This window comes from Ailuropoda melanoleuca, chromosome 18, assembly GCF_002007445.2.
Source record: "Ailuropoda melanoleuca isolate Jingjing chromosome 18, ASM200744v2, whole genome shotgun sequence".
NCBI lineage: Eukaryota > Metazoa > Chordata > Mammalia > Carnivora > Ursidae > Ailuropoda > Ailuropoda melanoleuca.
This window is the reverse complement of record NC_048235.1, coordinates 6,493,349-6,518,101: the sequence shown is the minus strand read 5'-3', so window position 1 is coordinate 6,518,101 and position 24,753 is coordinate 6,493,349. Positions and strand designations below refer to the sequence as shown.

The 24,753-nt window shown below is 36.7% G+C and overlaps 1 long non-coding RNA gene across 1 annotated transcript in view; it reads right to left on the bottom strand.

Moving 5' to 3' along the window:
- The window catches only part of LOC117797114, a 264,228-nt gene extending 246,626 nt beyond the window's left edge, over positions 1 to 17,602 (bottom strand). Inside the window, exon 1 of the long non-coding RNA XR_004622000.1 lies at positions 17,539 to 17,602. This is a non-coding gene — a long non-coding RNA (uncharacterized LOC117797114). The remainder of the gene's footprint in view (positions 1 to 17,538) is intronic.
- Positions 17,603 to 24,753: the final 7,151 nt, after the last annotated feature.

Below are 24,753 nucleotides of genomic sequence, written 5' to 3'. Positions count from 1 at the left end.
AAAAGAAATCAATCTCAACCCCCTTTGGCAAAATAAAAGTATTTTTTGACAAGATAATTTGATATATTTTTATTTTATTAGTTGTATTTTATTTCTTCGTCTATTCTATTAAAATATTTTGAATCTTTTCATTCCCTTGCTCAGAAGCATTTGCAGAAGTCACTCAGAGGCCACTGTTCTTCCAGTCTGTGTAAATAAGGTCTCCCAGAGGCAAGCACAGAGAGAAGAAAGCCTTGGAAACCAGTGAAGAGAAGACCGAATGATTTCTCCCAAGCATGAAGAGGTCTGAAGTGAGCATGCCTCACGTATAGTTCTGTGGCAGACAGAAAAACGGAGATAGAGAAGTGGTTGAAGAGGACCGTGTGCTGAATCCAGGAGACCTGGACCCTAGGCACGAGGCCTTTGGCCATTCCAGAGATTCAAGGGCCTCGAGAGAGGTACAGAGGTAGCTATAATAAATCACCTGACTGCAAGTTATGACCAACACGAGTTACAAGATGGTGCAAATTATTTTAAAATACTTCTGTCCAGACAGTACAATAAGCATGAGCATGTTAAAGGTAGGCCCTAGATGCAGTTAATTACTCCATTCAGCAATGAATAGGTCAGTGATCCTGTTAGAATGCAAGGCTTCTAGAATTCTATTAGGAAGCCAAATTCCAGTCAAGGTAACTATAAGTATTTCCATCATTTTTATCTTTGAAAAACACCAGAGACCTTAATAACTATCTTAATGACTTTTTAAAATGGATTTCCATTGGTAAAATTAGAGTTCTGCTAATCAGCATAATTATAGCTGGGTTCTCTTTTGGTGAAATGAGCATTTAAAATATGTGGATCTAAAATATTTTAGAAAATATCTTACCCCGAATGAGGAGGGTCTGAGACTCTAATTCAAGTCTTATAGTCTGTAACCACAGGAAGGGAACTCAAGGCATGATTACTAAGTGGTTTTGTATTAAGCCAGTGAGTTGGAGAATTCTAACTATTGGGGCAATGACCTTCCTCTAGAACACTGGAGTCTGTCTCAGTAATACTTTATGCAAGATGAGATCGGATCACTTACATGGATAGAGAGTTGGCACTTCATCAAAGATTATAAAACAGGTTATGTGAACTAATTTTTCTTGTCTAAAAAAGTTAATATGGGTGTGTACATGTGGCAAACTTCATCTGAGACTTGCTTATATGCTTTATCAAGTCTGTGGGGGAGTTGCTGACCCTCACCTATACAAAATTTTGGTTGCTACCACTTGATCCACAGTATGTAAACAACTGGCTTAGGTCAATTAACAACTGGTCACATGTTTGGTTTTTTTCCCCCCCCTGAAAAGAAGCCCTCGTCTGTCCCTTGTCAATTCTAGAGGACCCTGTCATGACTGTCTTCAAGGGGCAGATGGTGGGAGAGTTCTTTGGGACTCAGTGATTCATTTCTATTAGGTGTACTCATCTAACAGAGCTTCATTAAAGGAAACCACTTTTCCTTGCCTACTGGCCTATCAGCCTAGTTCTTGGAATTGGATAGTACCTAGGATTGTTATTTCAAATGCCAGTCATAAGGTTTAGATGGCAGTATTCTATGTTTGTAAATACGCATTGACAGTAGTCTTCCAAATCTGATAAGGCAACTGGGATGTAGGGCACAGGAGGCAGATCCCACAACAGCTACAGGCTCCCATGTCTTTGGAGCTAGGAAAACACCATTCCCCTTCCTATGAGGGAAAACAATTTCTGAGTAGAAAAGAAAATAAATATGTAACTATGAGTATATGAATAAGTGGTTCCTAATAGGATAGGTAGACAATTTCAGAAAATAGCAGATGGCTGGTATGGTAGGCAAAATTCTAAGGTGGCCCCAATAAATGCCAGCCCCCCTAAATACCTTCTTCTAATTATATACACACAAATGCAGGTATTGCCATGAAGGGATTTTACAGATGTAATTATGGTTCCCAGTAAAGTTGACTCTATTTTTCTAAAGATTTATTTATTATTTGAGAGAGAGAGAGGAAAAGAGAGCACGTGCATGAGCAGGGGTGGAGGGAGGGAGTGGGGGTGCTGAGGCAGAGGATCTTCGAGCAGACTCCCTGCTGAGTGCTGAGCTGGGCAAGAGGCTTGATTCCGGGACCCTGAGATCATGACCTGAACCAAAACCAAGAGTTGGACACTTAATCACCTGAGCCACCCAGGCACCTCCCAATCGTTTGACTTTAAAATAGAGATTATACAGGAGGGCCTATTCAAACATTATATTAGAAGGTTGTAAATTAGCTGTCTTTTAGCTCAACACACTGGCATCAAAGGTCTTCAAATAAGAGGACTATTACGAGATTCTGGAGATTGTCCCAGTAAACCCCAGATTAATCACAGCATCTACTTACTTACTCACTGACCCAATAAATGTATTTAATGTCTAGAATGAAATAAAAATTAAATATAACATACAATGAATTCATAAGAAACGTACAATTCTATTTTGACTACTGGCCTGGTTATAGGACGGGGTTGCTTCTTTATCATTCACTGAAGATACGATTTAAAAGAGGGTAAGATGTCTCAATAAAATCTAATAAATTACGTTCAAAACAATTTATGAGTTACCTAAATAGCTGTTTCTAGGATTAGCCCATTCCTGATTGTTCAGAGACAAATTTTCCATTAGCCTCTTGTGTCTCTGCACATTTTACAAGCAAGGCACTAACTGCCCTTTCGTCTCCGACTATCTTTTCAAAAATGTGTGTGCAGTAATCAGTCTTGAAAAACAGAGCGTCTCCATTTGGAGCAAAGGGCAGATTTTCTCTCTGTTCAGTGTAATAAAGATAATCCTTTCCTCCAGAACAAAGGGCAGGTTTCCTTTCTCCCCCTGTAATGCGCAGGCGCATATGTTCTCAGCTGTGATGCAAACGCACTGCACATGTAGCATCCACACAGCCTGATCTGCACCGCCCCCAGGTAACTTGGGGAGCTAGGAGCACCAACACAGATGCACCAGACTCGTGCTGCTTCCTGTATAGTAACTTGCCTCAAGTCCAAGAGTCTCGTGACTGTGGCAGAATAAATGGTTAATTATAGCTTAAAATCTCACATCCTTCGAAGTCCTTGACACTGATTAACTTATAAGCACAATTGATTCATGGCATGCTGTAGGTGTTTCCTAGCTTATAAAAAAAGAGGTTTTGATAAAAAAAAACTAATGTGTTTTTCCTCATTGATTTATATAAAACATGTAATGACTTTTCTACATCAATTTCTAGATGAATGATCTATTTTTAAAAATTAAGATGCATACTTTTATAATCTTCAAAACCTTAACAGAATATTATCTTCTTAAGTCACTTGGTATTTGGCTTCAATCACTTCTCTCACTTTTAATCAAAATGAAGAAGAATGAAAGAATGTTATTTGCTCATTTATTTTTAGTGCCAAAATTTTGGGGTTGAAAAAGACATACCTTTTCAAAACTGACCTTGTTGGTTAATTACAAAAACAAAGTATTCTTCCTAATTTTTCTTACTAAATGCTCTATCGCTCCTTACAAGAATATTATTAATTTTCTCAAGACTTACTATAGGGAAGTTGTCTCAGAACATTAATAAAAGTGAGAACAAATATGATACAAACTGTGATTTTAAGCAGATATTTTATTCGATGGCTCGGTTCAGTCAGTTCAATCAGTTTAGCCATGAACTGATCTTTGTAGGTGTAAACACGTTTATTCTACATATAAATTTTTTAAAAATCCTATGTCAGGGGCACCTGGGTGGCTCGGTTGGTTAAGTGTCGGCTCTTGATTTCAGCTTAGGTCACGATCTCAGGTGCGTCAGATGGAGCCCATGTAGCGCCATGCTCAGTGAGGAGCCTGCTTCTCTCTGCGTCTCCCTCTGTGCCTCCCCACTCTCTCTCTCAAATAAATAAATAAGTCCTTTTAAAAAATTAAAAAATAAAAATCCTAAGTCAGAAATGGATTGTCATGAAGGTGATGACGTTGTAGACATAATAGCTTCGGACCTATTTACTGTATTGAGTCTGGAGCAATGTGGTCAGCTGGTGGTGTATAGATGTACTTAGTCCTTCTCTGGAACCAATTAATGCCGCTAAAAAGCTGGGGAATTGCTTTCAGTGCCTGATCTGCAATACCTATAGCGTTAAATAACCAGTTCTTTTCTTTTGGTTTGCTTTGTTTTGCCTTCTGAATTGCTCATTAGTGAGTCCCCTGGCAATTCTAAAATATAATGGTCTGGAGGAGTTTTTAAGGACAAGAAAAACATAACAACTTTCACCTTTTCAACTAAGTTGAGAAACATCCTAATAGCTCAGTGTAGGTTATATGATATAGATCATAACCTGTGAAGTCACACAGGTTTGTTTTTGTTGACTGGTTTTGTTTTATGTTTTAGAAGACAGTATTCTGAAAAAAAAAAAAGAGAGAGAGAGTGGGGAGACACAGAGAGAGATGGGGGAGGAAAATTACACTTTATGGAAAGCAAGTGTTATCACCTTCTAAAATCATGACAGGTTTCTCCTTTAGCAGACACTTGGGCACTGTTACAGGTGCTTTACTTGCTAGAGAAGATTGATATTGTCCCTGAAAATCTGGGACATCACCACCGCAGATGTGTATTACTGATACCATCAGTATTCCATTTGTTGGTCACAGAATAAGCTGTTACCCTTTAGGAAGTTTGTAATTAAACTTTTTCTTTTACATCCTTGATAATCCCTAGAAGACTATAGATTATGGAGAAATGATCAATTATTGAATAAAATATTCCTTGGTATTAAATTCTCTAGAGTCTTAGGAATAGCCCTGAAGGAGGTGGAGAAGGTCTGTCAGCTGTAAAGACTTCAAATCCTTTTCTGCCTTTTTTTTTTTTCAGGGTGAGGAGATTATGATGAGTAAATGAACTATTAGCACATAAGACTTATCATGGCATCTTTTACAGCTCTGGGGAGATTGAGCCTTCATCACTGTCTTATTCTACCCTTCTTTTACAGCAAGGAGGAGAAGGAAGGTTTTGTAACTAAGCTACCAGAGTATTTCTTTTATAGGAACTCCAAACTATGAATCCCCATCAACCACTCGGGTGTGGTGCTAATGAGGTCAAGTCTATGAATTCAGGCTCACCTGAGCCAGTTATTTGGCAGCAGATCACCTCAGTATTTGTCACTAGAAACTTTGTTAAAAAGTGAAACTTTTGAATTTAAATTTTAAAAAAATTTTGACTTTTCATTTACTTAGTAGTTTAACTATATTTGTGGTTACCCATTGTCTCCCATTATGCATGGTCACAATAGTATAATAGTGATGGTGATAACCATGATCCCAACTACGTGGGATTTATTTTATGTATTTATGTATGTATTTATTTTATTTTGAGAGAGAGAGTGCATGAGCAGTGGGAGGGGCACAGGTAGAGGGAGAAAGAGAATCTCAAGCAGACTCCATGCTGAGAGCGGAGCCCAATGGGGGGCTCAATCTCACGGACCCTGAGATCATGACCTGAGCCGAAATCAAGAGTCGGTCACTTAACAGACTGGACCACCCAGGCGCCCCCAACTATATGGGACTTATAATGAGGGAGATAAAAGCAAATGAGCATACAAACAAAATAATGGGCAGCTGAGCTAGAAATAATTTAGTAAACAAAATGATATGACAGAGGATAATGAAGAGGAATACCTGGACCTACATATGACAGAATAACCTGAGAACTCCTTTCTAGGGAGTCTATGTTTAAGTTGAAACTTCAAGGATGTGAAGGACACAGCTATGGGAAGAGCAGGATATTGTAGGGAAGTGTGTTCAGACAGGGAAAAAGAGCTTGCTGTGTTAAGAGAAATTAAAAGGGGGACAAGGTGACTTCCATGGGTTGAGCATAAAAGGAAGTGAATTGAAATGAGGTTGGAGAGGGGAGCATAAGCCAAATTATCTTGAGTCTAGCAGACCATGAAGAGAGTTTTGGAATTTAAGTTCAATAAGGAAATTGATGGACCTTTAAGTAGACCCTCTGTGATAAAAGGATGAGTACTAAGAGTAGAAATCAGAAGTCATAGGAGACTGCTGTTGATGTATACTTATCGACCCCCATGGATCTTCTCTCCACCATTTTTCACACTCTCCCAGGCCCTGGGGGCTGACTATACAGATTTGCAACACCCAGGAGCATCCCCTTCCTTACAGCTTCCAGTTCTACTTGGCCAGAGGGGAATGTGGGCAGGAAATGAGAGAGGGGGAGAAGAGTAAGATCAAGGCATTTATTCCCCTCGCTTATTCTCTACTAGGTTGCCACACTTGGCTATGGCCCTCTCTTGGTGGCCAATGTACCTGCCCTATGACCCTCATCACTCAACTCCCCGTCCAGGTTCCAATAAAACGTTCTCAACATTTGTCCCCTTGTTACTAGTCTTGGGGTACTGTACTGTCCCTTGTTGTCTGTGTATAAACCCTGCCATAGCTTTGCAAATAATCCCTTTAGTTCAATTCCTTGCTCCAATTACAAAGCACGAATGTCCCACATTTCTAAGCAGAAACCTATATCCCCAGGCTATTACAGTATTTCCGGCAAGAAAACGAAGTCATGGTCCGAGGGAGAGGTTCTTAAGATAGAGTTAGATTGATCTGAGAATGCATTTTGGAGTTAGAATCATAGGATTTGTTGAAAGACATGAAGTGAGATGCCAGAAAAGGGAGGACAAATCCAGGATGATTCCATCTGACTGGATGATTCCATCTGAAACAAGTGAGTCAATGGTAATAGCACTTGCTTCTAAGGGAAAACTGGAAGTGGAGTAAGTTTGGAATATAGGAAAAGAGCAAGAAAATGTCAGTTTAATGGGCTGTTGAGATATCCATGTGGAAACATCAAGTAGTAGTTAAATAAATAACCTGGGATTTCAGAGGAGATCAGGACTATAAGTTTTGAATTCTTCACCTTGACAGTGGTATCTTAAGCCTCACGACTGATTTCAGTTAGAGAGAAGGCTGAGATCTGATTGCTGGGTCAAGGAGAAAAGATGACACCAGCAACTGAGAATAAGGAGTAGCCAGTGAGGTTTCACGAGAAAGGTTATCATGAAAGCCCAAAGGAAAAACGTTAGAAGAATGTTAGAATAGGTCAACAGTTGCAGGTGGTTTGAATCTGATAAGAATGAACAGTATTCATTGGATTTTGTTGGTAATTTTGACAACATTAGTTTCTGTTGCATATTTTGACCAGACTGCAGTAATTTAAAGAGGGACTAGGGAAAAGGAAGTAGAAATTTCATTTGCAAGTAATGCTCTTGGTAAATTTATGAAATTGAGGAAAGAAGTGGACAGTTGGTATGTGAGAAAAAAGGATGATTCTTTTTGTTGTTTTTTAAGATGGGATAAGTTTGAACGAGGATGATTTCAGAATACCTAAGGAGGAACTCATGCTGATAGAGAAGCAAAGAAATGAGTAGCAAAATCTGTGAAAAGCTGAGAGAGATCTAGAGCAGGAGAGGAGGGAATGGCCTTTTTTTTTTTAAGTAATTAAAAAAACAAAACAAAACTGGGGGCGCCTTGGTGGCTCAGTCGGTTAAGCAGCTGCCTTCAGCTCAGGTCATGATCTCAGTGTCCTGGGATCAAGCCTGACATGGGGCTCCCTGCTCAGCGGGGAACCTGCTTCTCCCTCTCCCTCTGCCTGCCGCTCTGTCAAATAAATAAATAAATAAATAAATAAGAATCTTTTTAAAAAGGAATCATTTAAAAAAAGAATCTTTAAAAAAAATTATTTGTCCAAAGCACATAGGGCAATTTTCAGATATTATAGTAAAGAGAATTACATAGTATATGTCTTAAAACAACCATTACCATAAAGTTACGAAATGATGGGATGAACAACAAAGAGTCCACAGGAGCAATGCTCAGAAGATATTTTCTTTTTCTGCAAGTGCAGCATGATCTTAGAATTGATATATAGCACTAGGAAAGCTACATTTGTTGTTCCATGCCCTTCCCTAAGCAATAAAACAAATCGCATTAATTTTTCCTCAGTGTTCCAACGCGCAGATATCCGCAAAGCATTACATGTTTTCAGTAACTGTGCTATGTTCCTCATTCCAACTTTTACTACCTCGCTTTTCTATCTGCACCATTTAGTTTTACATTTATCTCACAGCATACTCTAATTTTATTTTAAAAAGCTCTCAAAAAAGCTGCAAAAGAAAAAGCCAGCATAACACAAATATTGTTTTAAACGGCTATCTCAACATCAAAAGAAAATTCAAAGAGCCTTTCTTGATACGAATACGCTATTGAGCGAGAAGAACTGGTCTCCAATGGGGAGACTTCAACCCGAAAGTGGTATGAAGCTCAGGGGCATGTCTTTACAGGAGGGCTTATTAAGTGACAAGTTATCAAACCTGTACAATGATTGGCGCTTATTACAAATGGAGTTTCCAGACAGCAGGAGATTGGTTAAAAGTGATTATCTTGTATCATTTTTGGGAGACAACTTAGGTCTCCTTTACGATTATTAGAGGCATTTGCAAGAAATAACCTAAATTAGATCTCACTTACATTCACGAAATAAGTTAGATTAAGTTTTGCTTATGTGGCTCAACTGGTTTTGCCTGCTTGAGAAATTTTCGAGTTTGGTCTCCATCTTTTTTTGTTTGAATATTTATAAATTAAAGCTTATTGACATGACCAACTATTTACTCTTTCTAATGGCCATTTTGCTAAAAAAGTGGACCCCAAATTTTGTTTCCCAAATGTTTGTTTTCTGTAGTATCAATTACTTTGGATCTCATCTTTGGAAAAAATATCAAATATCCATAAGCAGGCTGTTTGAAATTTCATAATCCCAATCAATGTGATTAAGGAATGAAAATAAACTGAATTTGCGCTTAAGATGAATGGCGATATACAGATGCAGCTAGATTATATCCTTTCACAAAATAATATATCATAAATTTATCTGACATCTTTGGAAAATATTTTCTGAAGTCATTTTCCAGCAGCATAGCACAGGTGAGGGAATATAGACCTGGAGGCAGGTGACCTGGATCTAAATCCCAATTGCCACACCTATGAATCATATAATAATAGAGCAATAAAAATACTCAAATCAAAATATTGTTTAAAGTACTAAAAGAAATCATGTAACAAAAAATAGCACAGTTTTCAGCACATAAGTGCTTTATTTTCATTTTCCTTAGCTTCTATTTCCAGCTTCTAGTTTTTTTTTTAATTACTTTTTTTTTATTCTGGTAAAAAACACAACATAAAATTTGTCATCTTAACCATTTTTAAGTGCACACTACATTAATGTTAATAGTTGTGCTAGGATTAATCACATCATTGTGAAACGGATCTCCAGAACTTTTATATCCTACAAGTTTGAAATGCTACACCCATTAAACAAGAATGGCCCTTACGCCGTCCCCCTCCCCCCACTCCCAGGTAACTGCCATACTACTGTTTGTATAAATTTGACTACTTTAGAAACCTCATATGTGGAATCATATAGTACTTATGTTTTTTTGACTGATAACTTTACTTAGAATAATGTGTTGAAGATTTATTCATGTTGTACCATGTTATAGGATTTCCTTTCTTCTTAAGGCTAGATTATACTCCGTTGTATGTATATTCCACATTTTGTTATGCATTCATCCATCAATGGATATTTGGGTTGCTCTCCCCTCTTGGCTATTGCAAATAGTGCTGCTATGAACACAGGTGTGCAGATACCTTTTTGAAACTCTGTTTTCAATTCTTTGGGATACATGGACAGAAGTGGGATTGTTGGATCATATGGTAGTTCTATTATCAATTCTTTAAGGGGCCTCCATACTGTTCCCCATTGCAGTTGAACCATTTTAAAATCCCATCCATCAGAGCACAAGGATTCCATTTTCTCCACATCCTCACCAATACTTCTTATTTTTTGTTTTTGTTTTATTTTTGTTTTGTTTTACAATAGCCATCCTAATGGATATGAGGTGATAACCTCATGTGGTTTTCATTATATCTATCTGATGATCACTGATGCTGGATATCTCTCCATATCCTTGTTGGCTGTTCATATATCTTTGGAGAAATGTTTTTGCCTATTTTTAAGTAGTTTATTTGATTTTTTGTTGTTGTTGAGTTGTAGGTCTTCTTTATATATTCTAAATGTTAACCTCTTATTAGATATATAATTTGCAAATATTTTGTCCCATTCTGTAGGCTGCCTTCAATTCTATTGATTGCTTCCTTTTAATGTACAAAAATTCTTAAGTTTGATGTAGTCCCACTATTCTATTTTTGCTTTTGTCACCTGTGGTTTTGCTGTCAGATTCAAGATATCATTGCTAAGTTCAATGTTATGAAATTTTCCTCGTATTTTTTTCTTCCAGGTATTTTAGAGTTTTAAGTCTTACATATTGGTCTTTAGTTCATTTTGAGATTTTTTTTGTTTGTTTATGGCATAAGATAATGGTCCAACTTCATTCTTTTTCATGCAGATACCCAATTTTCCCAACACAATCTGTTGAGGAGACTTTCCCCACTGAGGGATCTTAGCACTAATGTCAAAGATCATTTGATCATACACACAAAGATAATTTCATTGCTCTCTATTCTATTCCATTTTTGTGTCTTTAATACAACAGTTTTTTGTTTACTATAGCTTTATAATATGTGTTGAAATCAAGAAGTATAAGTCCTCCAACTTTATTTCTCTTTATCAAACTTGTTTTGGCTATTTGGGATCCCTTGATATTTCATATAAATTTTAGGATGAATTTTTCTATTTCTGTAAAACATGCCATTGGGATTTTGATAGAGATTACATTAAATCTATAGATTGGGGTACCTGGGTGGCTCAGCCAGTTAAGTGTCTGCCTTTGGCTCAGGTCATGATCCCAGAGTCCTGGAAATGAGCCCTGAATCAGGCTCTTTACCCAGTGGGGAGTCTACTTCTCCCTCTACTCCTCCCCCACCCATCCCCACTGGTGCTCATCCTCTCTCTCTCTCTCTCCCTCTCTCAAATAAATAAATAAAATCTTTAAAAAATCTATAGATTGCTTTGGGTAGTATGGACATTTTAACAATATTAAGTCTTTCAATCCATATGAGATATCTTTCCATTTATTGTGTCTTTTTAAATTTCTTTCAGTAATGTTTGTAGTTTTCAGTGTACAAGTCTTTCACCTCCTTGGTTAATGATATTCTTAAGTATTTTATTGTTATTAATGCTATTGTAAGTGGGATTATTTTCCTATTTTCCATATAAGACAGATTGTTATTAGTGTATAGAAACACAATTGATTTTGTATGTTGATTTTGTATCCTGAAACTTTGCTGAATTTGTTAATTAGTTCTAACAGTTGTGTGGGTGGGTGTGTGAAATCTTTAGGGTTTTTATTACATAAGATGTTATTTGCAAACAGAAATAATTTCTTCCTTTCCACTTTGGATTTCTTTTATTTCTTTTTCTTGTCTAACTGCTCTGGCTAGGACTTCCAATACCATATTGAATAAAAGTGGTCAGAATGGGCATTTTTGCCTTGGTTTTTGAGGAAATGCTTTCAGCATTTCACCAGTCAGTATCATGTTAGNATGGGCATTTTTGCCTTGGTTTTTGAGGAAATGCTTTCAGCATTTCACCAGTCAGTATCATGTTAGCTGTGGGCTTTTCATAAATGGCCTTTATTATGTTGAAGTGGTTTCCTTTTGTTCCTAGTTTGTGTTTTTATCATAAAAGTGTGTTGAATCTTGTTAAATGCTTTTTTCTCTGTCAATTCAGAGGATCATATGATTTTTAGCCTTCATTCTGTTAATATGGCACATCACAGGGCTTGATTTTCATGTTGAACCATCCTTGCATTCCTAGAATAAATTACACTTTGTCATGTGTCTAATTCTTTTCATGTGCTATTGAATTCTCCTTGTTAGCATTTTGGTGAGGATTTTACATTAATATTCATCAGAAATACTGGTCAGTAGCCTTTTTTATTAGAGTATCTTTGTCTGACTTTGATAACAGGGTAATGTTGGTCTAATAGAATGAATGAGCTTGTTGGGGCACCTGGGTAGCACAGTTGTTAAGCGTCTGCCTCTGGCTCAGGGCGTGATACCATACCTGGGATGCAAGCATGGTTCAACACTCGCAAATCAATCAATGTGATACATCATATCAACAAGAAAAGACTCAAGAACCATATGATCCTCTCAATTGATGCAGAAAAAGCATTTGACAAAATACAGCATCCTTTCCTGATTAAAACCCTTCAGAGTGTAGGAATAGAGGGTACATTTCTCAATCTCATAAAAGCCATCTATGAAAAGCCTACTGCAAGCATTATTCTCAATGGGGAAAAGCTGGAAGCCTTTCCCTTAAGATCAGGAACACGACAAGGATGCCCACTCTCGCCACTATTATTCAACATAGTACTAGAAGTCCTTGCAACAGCAATCAGAAGACAAAAAGGGATCAAAGGTATCCAAATCGGCAAAGAAGAAGTCAAACTGTCTCTCTTTGCAGATGACATGATACTCTATATGGAAAACCCAAAGGAATCCACTCCCAAACTATTAGAAGTTATAGAACAATTCAGTAAGGTGGCAGGATACAAAATCAATGCCCAGAAATCAGTTGCATTTCTATACACGAATAACGAGACTGAAGAAAGAGAAATTAGGGAATCCATCCCATTTACAATAACACCAAAAACCATGCGTTACCTTGGAATTAACTTAACCAGAGACGTAAAGGACCTATATGCTAGAAACTATAGATCACTTTTGAAAGATATTGAGGAAGACATAAAAAGATGGAAAAATATTCCATGCTCATGGATTGGAAGAATTAACATAGTTAAAATGTCCATACTACCCAGAGCAATCTACACTTTCAATGCTATCCCGATCAAAATACCGAGGACATTTTTCAAAGAACTGGAACAAATAGTCCTTAAATTTGTATGGAACCAGAAAAGGCCCCGAATCTCCAAGGAACTGTTGAAAAGGAAAAACAAAGCTGGGGGCATCACAATGCCGGATTTCGAGCTGTACTACAAAGCTGTGATCACAAAGACAGCATGGTACTGGCACAAAAACAGACACATCGACCAATGGAACAGAATAGAGAACCCAGAAATGGACCCTCGGCTCTTTGGGCAACTAATCTTTGATAAAGCAGGAAAAAACATCCGGTGGAAAAAAGACAGTCTCTTCAATAAATGGTGCTGGGAAAATTGGACAGCTACATGCAAAAGAATGAAACTTGACCACTCTCTCACACCATACACAAAAATAAACTCCAAATGGATGAAAGACCTCAATGTGAGACAGGAATCCATCAAAATTCTAGAGGAGAACATAGGCAACAACTTCTATGACATCGGCCAGAGCAACCTTTTTCACGACACATCTCCAAAGGCAAGAGAAATAAAAGATAAAATGAACTTATGGGACTTTATCAGGATAAAGAGCTTCTGCACAGCCAAGGAAACAGTCAAAAAAACTAAGAGACAGCCCACGGAATGGGAGAATATATTTGCAAAGGACACCACAGATAAAGGACTGGTATCCAAGATCTACAAAGAACTTCTCAAACTCAATACACGAGAAACAAATAAACAAATCATAAAATGGGCAGAAGATATGAACAGACACTTTTCCAATGAAGACATACAAATGGCTAACAGACACATGAAAAAATGTTCAAAATCATTAGCCATCAGGGAAATTCAAATCAAAACCACACTGAGATACCACCTTACGCCAGTTAGAATGGCAAAGATAGACAAGGCAAGAAACAACAATTGTTGGAGAGGATGTGGAGAAAGGGGATCCCTCCTACATTGTTGGTGGGAATGCAAGTTGGTACAGCCACTCTGGAAAACAGTGTGGAGGTCCCTTAAAAAGTTAAAAATTGAACTACCCTATGACCCAGCCATTGCACTACTGGGTGTTTACCCCAAAGATACAGACGTAGTAAAGAGAAGGGCCATATGCACCCCAATGTTCATAGCTGCATTGTCCACAATAGCCAAATCATGGAAGGAGCCGAGATGCCCTTCAACAGATGACTGGATTAAGAAGCTGTGGTCCATATATACAATGGAATATTACTCAGCTATCAGAAAGAACGAATTCTCAACATTTGCTGCAACATGGACGGCACTGGAGGAGATAATGCTAAGTGAAATAAGTCAAGCAGAGAAAGACAATTATCATATGATTTCTCTCATCTATGGAACATAAGAACTAGGATGATCGGTAGGGGAAGGAAGGGATAAAGAAAGGGGGGGTAATCAGAAGGGGGAATGAAACATGAGAGACTATGGACTCTGAGAAACAAACTGAGGGCTTCAGAGGGGAGGGGGTGGGGGAATGGGATAGACTGGTGGTGGGTAGTAAGGAGGGCACTATTGCATGGTGCATTGGGTGTTATACGCAACTAATGAATCATCGAACTTTACATCAGAAACCAGGGGTGTACTGTATGGTGACTAAAATAATATAATAAAAAAAATTAAAAAAACCAAAATAAATGTAGAATTTATAGCTATAAACTTCCCCTTTAGCACTGCTTTCAGAGAATCACATAAGTTTTGGTATTTTGTGTTTTCATTTACACTTGTTTCAAGGTATTTTCTAATTTCCCATCTGACCTCCTCTTTGACTTGTTGGTTGTTTTAAGAGTGTATTGTTTAATTTCCACATATTTGTAATTTTTCTAGTTTTCCTTATGCTATTGATTTCTTGTTTTATTCCACTGTCATCCAAAAAAGATGCTTTATATGATTTCAATTTTCTTCAATTTGTTAAGACTGTTTTGTGTCTTAACATGTGGTCTATCATGAAGAATATGACATCTGCACTTGNACCATAATTGCTTGGTTTATTGAGGGCCCAGTTAACTCATGTGTAAAGGAAGCTTACAAGGTGTTGAAGCAAGGAAGAAATTCTCTACTAGTTATTTAGGTTATTATATTTGCAGCCTTACATGCAATCTATGGCCACCAAATGGAAGTGAAGGCAAGGAAGCTTTAACTTTTACAGATATTTAAATTCCTGAAATTTATGCTGGGTTTATGCAGACTTTATGGCTACAGCACTTTTCTCAAGACCATCAGTACCTTCCAATAACATCACTCTTTGTATTAATCAACCCAGGCAGAAGAGTTTTAAATAGTAACTTGACTAGAAATTGATAGCCTATCAATTCTAATATATTATCTAGATATAACAGAGCTGAAAGTTTTTCTCTCAGGCTAACAGGCTTTTTGATATGTGTCACTTTGTTTGAAATAATAAAGTCAGCTCTTCACTGATGATGTGCCAACAGTATGACCACATGGGGGGAATCTATTGTCTTACATTATTTTACCATAAACAAGATATTTGCTTATGATTATAGATATTATTGAATTTATAAATCTCTTAGCAACAGCCTTGTAAGTCAATTGTTTTATAAAACTGTGGAAACATCTTAACCAACAATGAATTTATATCGATTAGAAATATATTGTGTCCCCACCCCACCCCCAACTTCTAAGATCACTTTGGTCTGCCCAAGATCTAGCTTCAGAAATTTTCATGTTTAATTTTTAGTCATATTTTGGCAAAACAGAGACACTCACATGGTTGCCAAGTTGGGCCAGATGGAAAAGTTGATCTGATGGCATTGCAGCTTGAATATCCTCATTTCCAAGTGTTTTGCTAATCTTCCCTATGTCCCAACCCACTCACTCTCTGCATACAAAATCACACCAGAATGTGTGCCTCTTCATGAAGGACCCTCAAATTGGTAAGAATGCAATCTCCACATGTCAGTGGAGCTTTACTGCTGAATGCCCTAGTATAAATACCAGGAATTAATCACGTGAAACAGACCAAAAAAAAAAAAATCTTAAGAATGATTCATTCAATTCATATGGCCTGGTAGAGATAAAGAAATACTAAAATACATTTTAGTAGAATCTTTACCTTTTCATTGACATTGTCCTTTGATAGATACAACTCAAATATCTATAAAGCTTACACACTCAATTTTGTTTCTGGTATGAAAACTCATTTGGGACTTGTAATGAATTTTAAAACAATAAACATTGAAATAAAAGAAAATATTTCAGCTGAGTATATTATTAAATCACATAAATATATCTGTAGAATTTTGCCAAAGTTCCTTAGAAAATGGATTGAATACTACTTATTACTGTTTTTAGTAAAACTCTCAGAAATATAATTTTCCGAAAGTAAAAATTTCCTTCCCTCTAAAATCTTGGAAAGCTTTTAAAAAGTGATCATTCACAGGCACACTTTAAAGACACATCTTAAAAAATCCATTTTCACTAGATAACTCCCCATAGACTGTATTGACTTTAGAGGGTTTCTGAGTGCCTGCCTTGGAAATGTGTGTCATTGGAGTAGGGATGAATTTAAAAGTCAATACGAGTTTGGAATCTTATGCTAAATTAATTTTATAAAATTTATTTTTTATGTTTCCTGTTAAAAGGTATGACTATCCTTTTCCTTTCCTTTTTCATTTCCATTATTACTAAAAATACTAAACCAGTGATTATCAGAATTCATTCCCTTCTTGTCATCAAAGCTTTAAGCTTTTATCTATAACTAGCACCACTTCAGATCCTTTTGTAGTAGGTAAGCAAAATATTTAACAGAAGACAAATCTTTCTTTAGGAACAGTCTTATTCAATGTTAGGATCTTTCTCATATATATCTATGGTAGAGTAAAGATATCTTGGATTCTAACTCTAATATTTAGCATCTGTCAAAATATTTATTTTCCATCATTCTCAATAGAATGGTCAGCCTTCAATGGTTACCACACTTGGGTGTCATTTGGCACACAAGTGACATTTTAAAGATTTATTTATTTATTTTAGAGAGAGAAAAAAAGAGAGCCTGTGTATGTACGAGTTGGGGGAGGGGCAGAGGGAGAGAATCTTCAAGCACATTCCCTGCTAAGCATAGAGCCTGTTGCAGCGCCCATCACATGACTCATGAGATCACGACCTGAGCCGAAATCAAGAGTCAGTCACTCCACTGACTGAGCCACCCAGGAGCTCCTCAAGATGGCTTTTTCTATCCATTACAATTCATCATGATCTTACAGAACCCATACAATCAAGTAAGTTTATTGGTGGCTCCATTTCTTTTGAAGGGCTTTGCTCTCCAGAGATATAGTATATGTCAAATGTTCTGGTTAGTAAGTTAAGAAAATGATCTTGCTCATAAATGAACTAATATTTGTTGAGGACTGTATATATATAATTTTTATATATTATATATATTACTGTATATATTATATATATATAATGTATGTATTTTACTAAGTATGTTATTGTACACTAAAAATAGATGACAAAAGAATAAAAGATGTTGTCCTGATCCTGTAGTAACTTCTTGGCAGGACATACACAAACAAGCAGAGAACAAACTCCTGCCCTAGGGGGCAATACATTCTCAGGCAAGACAGCTGTGGAAAACAACCAAAGAGCAACATGAGACACTACCAAACAATGCTTCTCAGATTTTAATGTGCTTAGACTCACCTTGGAATCTTGTTAACATGCAGAGTCACGTTGAGTAGATCTGGAATGGAATCTGCACTTCCACACGTCTAAAGTTCTCAGGTGGTCCTGGATGTTGCTGACTCCTGCACATTAGTCTGAGCAGCAAAGAGATAGTAGGCTCCTAAGTAGGCTCTGCCACTAGCCACTGAGCTAGTTAATTCATCCCCCTGGATTTCATCTATCATATGTGGAAGAATGTGATAAATAAAATCAACCCTTCTCGAATGCTCCTTGCAGCTCTAACACTTTGATCTTCTATGAGTTTATATTTATGTATTTTCCCCTTTCTCCTTCAACACTTATTTTCTCATTCAAAATGTATTTAAAGCAATTCTAACTGGGTTCTTTTAAATACAGAAGAGGCAGAAGGGATGGTAATCCACCTTGCTTTCCAAAGTAATGGCCCCTCTGCTTCCCCAATGTATCCCACCACTTAAATAATTATTAGGTGATTTTATAAACTTCGTCCTCTTCAAATAATTCATGTATTTTGTACAAATTGTCTTTTGATATTTCCATTTTTATATTTTCATTTTCTCTACTCCATCCACTTTTCTACAATAAGAAAACAAAAGTTTGAATGTGTTTATCCACCACGTGGATTTCTAATATCCTTTTCTAAACAGGAACTGGCATTCCACAAGGTGAGTAAAAAACCAATACCATGCAGTTTTGAACTCAAAGACAAACGTTTTTAGTCTAATATTTTACTAGAAATAGTTGTGTCATGAAATCTTGTGTTGAAAATTTTTGGCCACAAAGGTAGAAATATGTAATTCAAGAAGCTCATAAAGATTTTCCTTCTATGTCCTCTCTCCTTTACAGTTGCCTCTCAGGTGCTTCCAATCTGCCATCAGTAAGCAGCTGTGGTCTACAAGGCATTGAGAATATACTGAGCAAAGGAAAGCACTGCCATCCATGTTTTGCACACCAATTAAGAGTTGCAAATGTCTTAACAAAGTTCAGTTATAATTGTGAAATTGCCTTTTCCATCTGTTTATATAAATAAAACAGCTAGAGTTGGAAATTTTTAGATTGCCTAACAAAAAGATAAGGTTTTTAAAAAAACAACAAAAAAGAAGACTTGATCTTCCTAAAATAGTAAAAGTCTTTCATTTAAGACTTTTAAAATTCTTTTGTTTTTCTGTGAAAATCTATAGAGATAGAAAACAAAATTTATGATCTTCAAGAGCTATCTTTCCATTGGCATAAAAAAATGAGTGTTTCTTGAATTTTCTACCACCAAAATTATTGTACTTATATTTCTCAAAATATCTGTAGAAAGTAGTACTCTTTAAATAAAAATATTATCTACATAAAGAAATCCAAACAAATGGTATTGGTTGCTGGCTCACTGGGAGAGACCAAGTGGCTATCAGTTACAAGACCTAACTTATGGAATAAACAGTTCTGGGTCTAGACTTTAATATCTAGATCAGACATGTAAATATCAGTAACAATGGCAGATTTGCCTTTCTAGAGCAGAGGTCTGTTTTCAAATCTTACAGGACCCCAAGAATATAACTGTCCAAAAGAATAAAGTATGTGTTCAGGCATAACTAGTACACTTTCTCTCTCATGGAAGCCATTTGGAACAAATCTCATATGGTCAGAAAGCTGCTCACTGAGCAGAGAATCAGATGAAGGGAAATTAAGGAATTATTAAATATTTACTGTCTTTTACATCATATCTTGATGGATCTATCACCATAGCATTAAGGAAGGGCCAACAAAGCTGACAAACTACTGAGAGTTGAATAGGTATAATCTAATGCATGGTCCCACAGGTAGTGGAAAAAGAAGGATTAACAAGGAGACAGTTTCACTGCAGTAGGAGGTCATTATGTTCCCCAGGCTAAAGACAGGCAAAAGGAGAAGGCAGATGTATAGAGTCTACCGGGACAGCTGGCCAAAAACTGGAACCACAGTGAGTCTATCCAGTGGGGAAGCTGGTGCCTTGGAAGAGCAACCACTGCCTGAGAGAATATCCCAGGTAGAAAGGGAGTGGGGGGAAATACCCTCAGTTCTCTCTTCCTCTCACCTGCCAATCCCCTGGCAATGCTTATTGGCTGAACCCACCCCCAAGTCAGCTTTTGAATGGATTCTCATTCCATTTTTTTTCTTTACTTTTTTGGAAGATATTCACGCTATCTCTATTCTTTTGGTGGCTTCTCTAGAAACTTTAACATGCATACTCTACTTATCAAAGTCTAAAATTAGTATTTTTTACCCTTTTCCGAAGAGTATGATTATATTCACTACTTCAGTCTTCCAGGTTATTATTTTTATGTAATTTAAGATATTTTTAACCTCACACAACATTGCCATTATTGTTTCATACAGGACTAATAATAATCATTACACACCTACTACATTCCAGATATTTCCCACATACTTTACTATACTCTGTCATGTAATAACCCTTGGGGAAATAGTATTATCATCAGCATTTTATAAAAGAGAAAGGAAGGACTCACTGAAATTAATTAACTTTCCCTTGATCACACCAATTAAATGCAGTCAGGTGTTCAGTGCAGACTGTTGGCTTTAGAGTCCAAGTTTATAATCACTCTGTAGAGCTTCTGCCTATAAATGCTTCCTTAGATGTCCCAACAAATTCACAAATTCCTCAGTTTTGTAGTATCTAATGCCTCAGCCCATCTACCTGGAAAATTTTTTTCTGTCTAAAATTCATTTAATGTGGATTTATTGGTGGAAACCTCAGTTTTTGATTATAAAATTCTTTTATGTTTCTTTCATTTTTGAAAAAGAAAATACTGGCCACAGAATTTTAGGCTGACAGTTATTGTCACTTAGCGCATTAAAATCATTATTCCAGTGTGTTTAAGTTTTTGTTTTTTTCTGTAAAGAAGTCTTATGTGAGTCTAATTATTGCTCCTTTGTCAATAACTGGAAATTCTCTGTGGTGGCTTTAAATGTTTGGCTTTTGCCTTCGGTGTTTTTAAATTTTACTATCATGTGCTTTTGTGCAGATTTCATTTGTCACTTTAGTTATTTACATTTATATCATATTTTTTTTTAATTTAAAAATCATTGGGCTTCTTGAATCTGGATTTGGCATCTTGCAAATTCTGGGATATTCTCAGCCCTTATACCTGTAGATAATACCTGCACCCAACTCTACCTAACTTCTCCATCTGAAACTCTTAAGTCTTAAACTTTCTGTGTCTTTAATCTTTCCATCATACTTTCTATCCTTTTATTACTCTGGGTTGAATTCTGCATATTTTCCTCAGTTTTTAAATGTGACTTAATAAAATTCTATTCCTATTTCTAGGAATTCTTTTGATTCTCCCCCTAATCTTCTTGCTCTTTATGATTATTTTAAAGTTGTTTGTACTTTTATAAAATGCTCATAATTCCCATGGATGGTGTATTTGCAGGCCAGATTTTGCTGCTGGGAATTTCTTCTGGTGTTGTTAATGGTGCCTTCTTTCTTTATGTGTTTTTGTGATTTTATTTCACTATGAGGTGCTCTCATAGTACACTTTGTACGTTGTATATGGAAATACTTTGAAGCCTGGGATGTTTTTCTCCAGAACAGGTTGGCATTTGGTTCTGTAGGTACAGTCCAGGCTCACTAAGCCAAATTTATAGCTTTCGTTTGTGTGTGTGCCACTGGGGGAGTGTGAATTCAGGCTGTCATCCTCTGAGAAGACAGGTTTGTCATTACGTGTTCTCAAGGGAATATTTTTCTTCCTTCTGCTCAGGAGAAATAAGACAATGAAGGCATTTCCCTTGAAGTTCTTTGTGGCAGAATGGGGTTATTTCGAGTTTTCCCTCATCTTTGGGCTACGGCCCTTTTGGAGTGTGAGAATTATTGAGGGAGGAGAGTCTGATGACTTCTATCATAAAACTCTACAAAGTATATGAAAACGTGTTTATGCTCACTCAGTTCAGAAAAACAAATGATTTCAAAACCTCTCTGTGTTCCCACTTTCACTCAGGCCCTGGCCTTAGTACTCCTTTTCTTGCAAACATACAGATACATTCAGAAGATATTTTTCATATTATATATAAAAGATACAGTTGTTTTTCAGAAGCATTAGTCTATCAATATATTCCATCATGTTTATGAAAATGGAAGAGAACATACTTCTTTCAGACACTAATATCAGTTGAATTATAGCCAAAAGAACTATGAGCCAGTCCATGGCTGACAAACAATTGTTTCTATTTATTTATAATGTACCTGTGATAAATTGACTTTCAGAGTTTCTCAAATAACTAGCATTTTTATGTATTTCCAACTTATTAAAAGAATGCTTTATCTGTCCATCCTCTTCATCTCCTAATTTACTCATCTTCAAAAAATTCAGATGCAAACTACCTATCTTCAATATACTTGGACAAATTCTAAATTCAAAAACATATATTGGTATGCCCTGGCAAATTTTAGAATATAGATGAATGGTATACTAGGGTAAAAAAAAAATGCCACCTCTATATTTAAATTCTTTAGAAGACTCCTTAGAGGACATTTATAATCACTAAATAGTTTGCAAATCTACAAATTGATGAATACTAGCATTATGGAGTTTTTATGTGATTTCTTTTCAAGTTACCATTTCTGCTAAGAATGAGATATTTCCTGTGCCTATCATTACGTAACACAATAGGCATTAACTTTTACTAAGTGTCACCCTCAATGAACAAAAACTGTTATTATTTACACATATAATTTATAATAGGACTTCATTTTTCTGGCAATTACTACTCATAAAGGTGAAATTTTATGCTGAATAGGCTATCATAAAATTTATTTAAATGTACATCTGGACTGGAAAAGAGGAGACCAAAGATGGTAAGAAAGAACAATTCAAAAAAGCTTCCAGGCTCTGAAGCCAGTAATTGCCCTGAGGACATCAGCCTGGCTCTAGGAGCTTGGACGTTGTGCGCTTAACAGGAGGAGCACTGAAGACAGGGGACAAAACCTAGGGCCAGCACACGTTTGGAAGTCTGACTAATCAGTAAAATTAAGAGCTAGGAAAAGAACCCCTCCACCAGTGTCACTGTAAAATAGGGGAAGGCTACAGTTTACTGAAGGATCTCAAATGCCCTCATCTCCATTCACTTTCAAATGGGACCAGAGCTCAGAAATTGCCTGGGTTTGGAATTCCGCTATACCACTTAGTTGTACAAGTTACTCAAACTTTGCACAAGTTACTTAAACTCTCTATGCTTCAGTTTTCTCATTTGCAAAATGAGTATAATGACAACAAGGCCCACCTTAGAGGGTTGTGAGATTAAGTCCATTATCATATATGTATATTTCTTAGAATTGTACCTGGCACGTGGTCTATCAGTGAGTGATAGGTATCTACTGTGCTCACCTGAGGCACTGTACTTACCTGGGCTAAGAGCACAGGTCACATGGTCTCAGGGCCACAGCGACTTCAGCTAGGGGTGGGCACGTGACCTAAGCTGCTGAGTCTATGTCATTCTCTGTGTCAGTTGGGCATGGATCAATCCCTGTGTGGTGGTAGCGGCCTCATGGAGCTGAGATGAAGAGGTGGTGGGAGCCATGCTCCTTGTCACTGCTGGAAGGTGCTCTACTGCAGGAAAGAATACAGCCAATATACGAGATGTTGAGAGTTTTTTCTTTGCTCCTATAGTTTCTGAGGTCCAGTTGTAAGTTTGCCCTCCTTTAAACGACATAAGTGATCTTACCCTTGAAACAATTCCTCCTCTTTACCTAAACTATTTCAGATTACTCGACCATCACCTACACTATTTAATCCTATATGTGAGTCACATGCAGCTGCTTAATGCAGTATCGAAATCTTTTTCAATGTGTGATAAAGGAATGAGTAACAGGATTTATCTCGACTTTTATTTACCCATTACGGCATTCTTTTAAATACAGAGTTAACAGCAGACATTAGCAAACAATGTGCTAAGATAGCACTTCCTGGTTACATCCCAGGTTTCCGGGTTATCTAAATCTGAAGATATTTTAACCATTAATAAAAGTTCAGAGATAAAATTCTGGAACAAAATTACTAGGCCTTGCATAGTTAGGATTCCTTTCTCCAAGAAGCTTCTAATATAGAGTTAGGGTGGCCGTTACCACGTGAGTGTGTTACAAAAAAGACAAGAAGTGGTAATCAATAGCTGAGTATATTATGTTTTCACAGTATGTAATAATAACATATGATAATATATAATTATAAAATATATAATTAAAATATATAAATATCATTCATAAACTCACACTATGATTTATTTATAAGTTACAATAGATGGTAAAATTCCCTAGACAAAGAACAAGCAGCATATTTGCCATTCAGAAAATGTGTGTTGAACCAAACATATTTATTTCCCCCAGACATCCCAGACAACCACACATCTGTCTCTAACTTATTAGTCTGTAGCATCCTCAGTTATTAATATAGGGCAATATCAGATCCCTGATACAGTAACTGTATCACTCCAGAATTTGACAGATGTTCAATAGGCTGAACACAAAATGACCCTTCCACCCTCTCAGCTGGTATCTGCACTGGTTCCAGGGGTGGTATTTCTCTTGGATATGGAGCCATTATGAAATAGAATTTAGAATACATCTAAAGCAATCTCAGTTTCCCCTTGATGTCACAAGGTCAATCACTGCTTTTAAATTTAAAACTTGAGGCAATTTAAGATATACAAAATTTAAATCATGTTTATAACAAAAAGAGTGGTAACATTTTATCATGTTTTGCAAGATAGGCACGCACAATTAAATTGTCCACTTTCCTCTTTAAGTTGCTTTTGACATGAAAGAAATTTAGGAGGTTCAAAGATCAAGTTCAGCGTGGGAACTCACAAATACACGTATGAGCCCTGTGACCCGGGCAATACTGCTTGCCTTTATTCAAAGGAAAGACATTATGGAGAGAGAGTACTATAGAAGGGGCAACTGATAGGGAAACAACCAGGCAGATCTCCATTTTAACTCTGTCACTTACTGGCCGAACATCTGAGTCATTATTTAAGCTTGGAAGCTTCATTTTTCACAACTATGTGGTGTGTAATAGCAGTGTCCCATGAGATTGTTTGGAATTAAAGGATAAAAACATTTTTTAAGTGCTTAATACAATGTCTAATGGATAGGAAGTTCTCAATTAATGTTAGAATCCAGAAGACCCCAAAATAAACTGGGAAACAATTAGAACAGAAAACAGGAAGAGA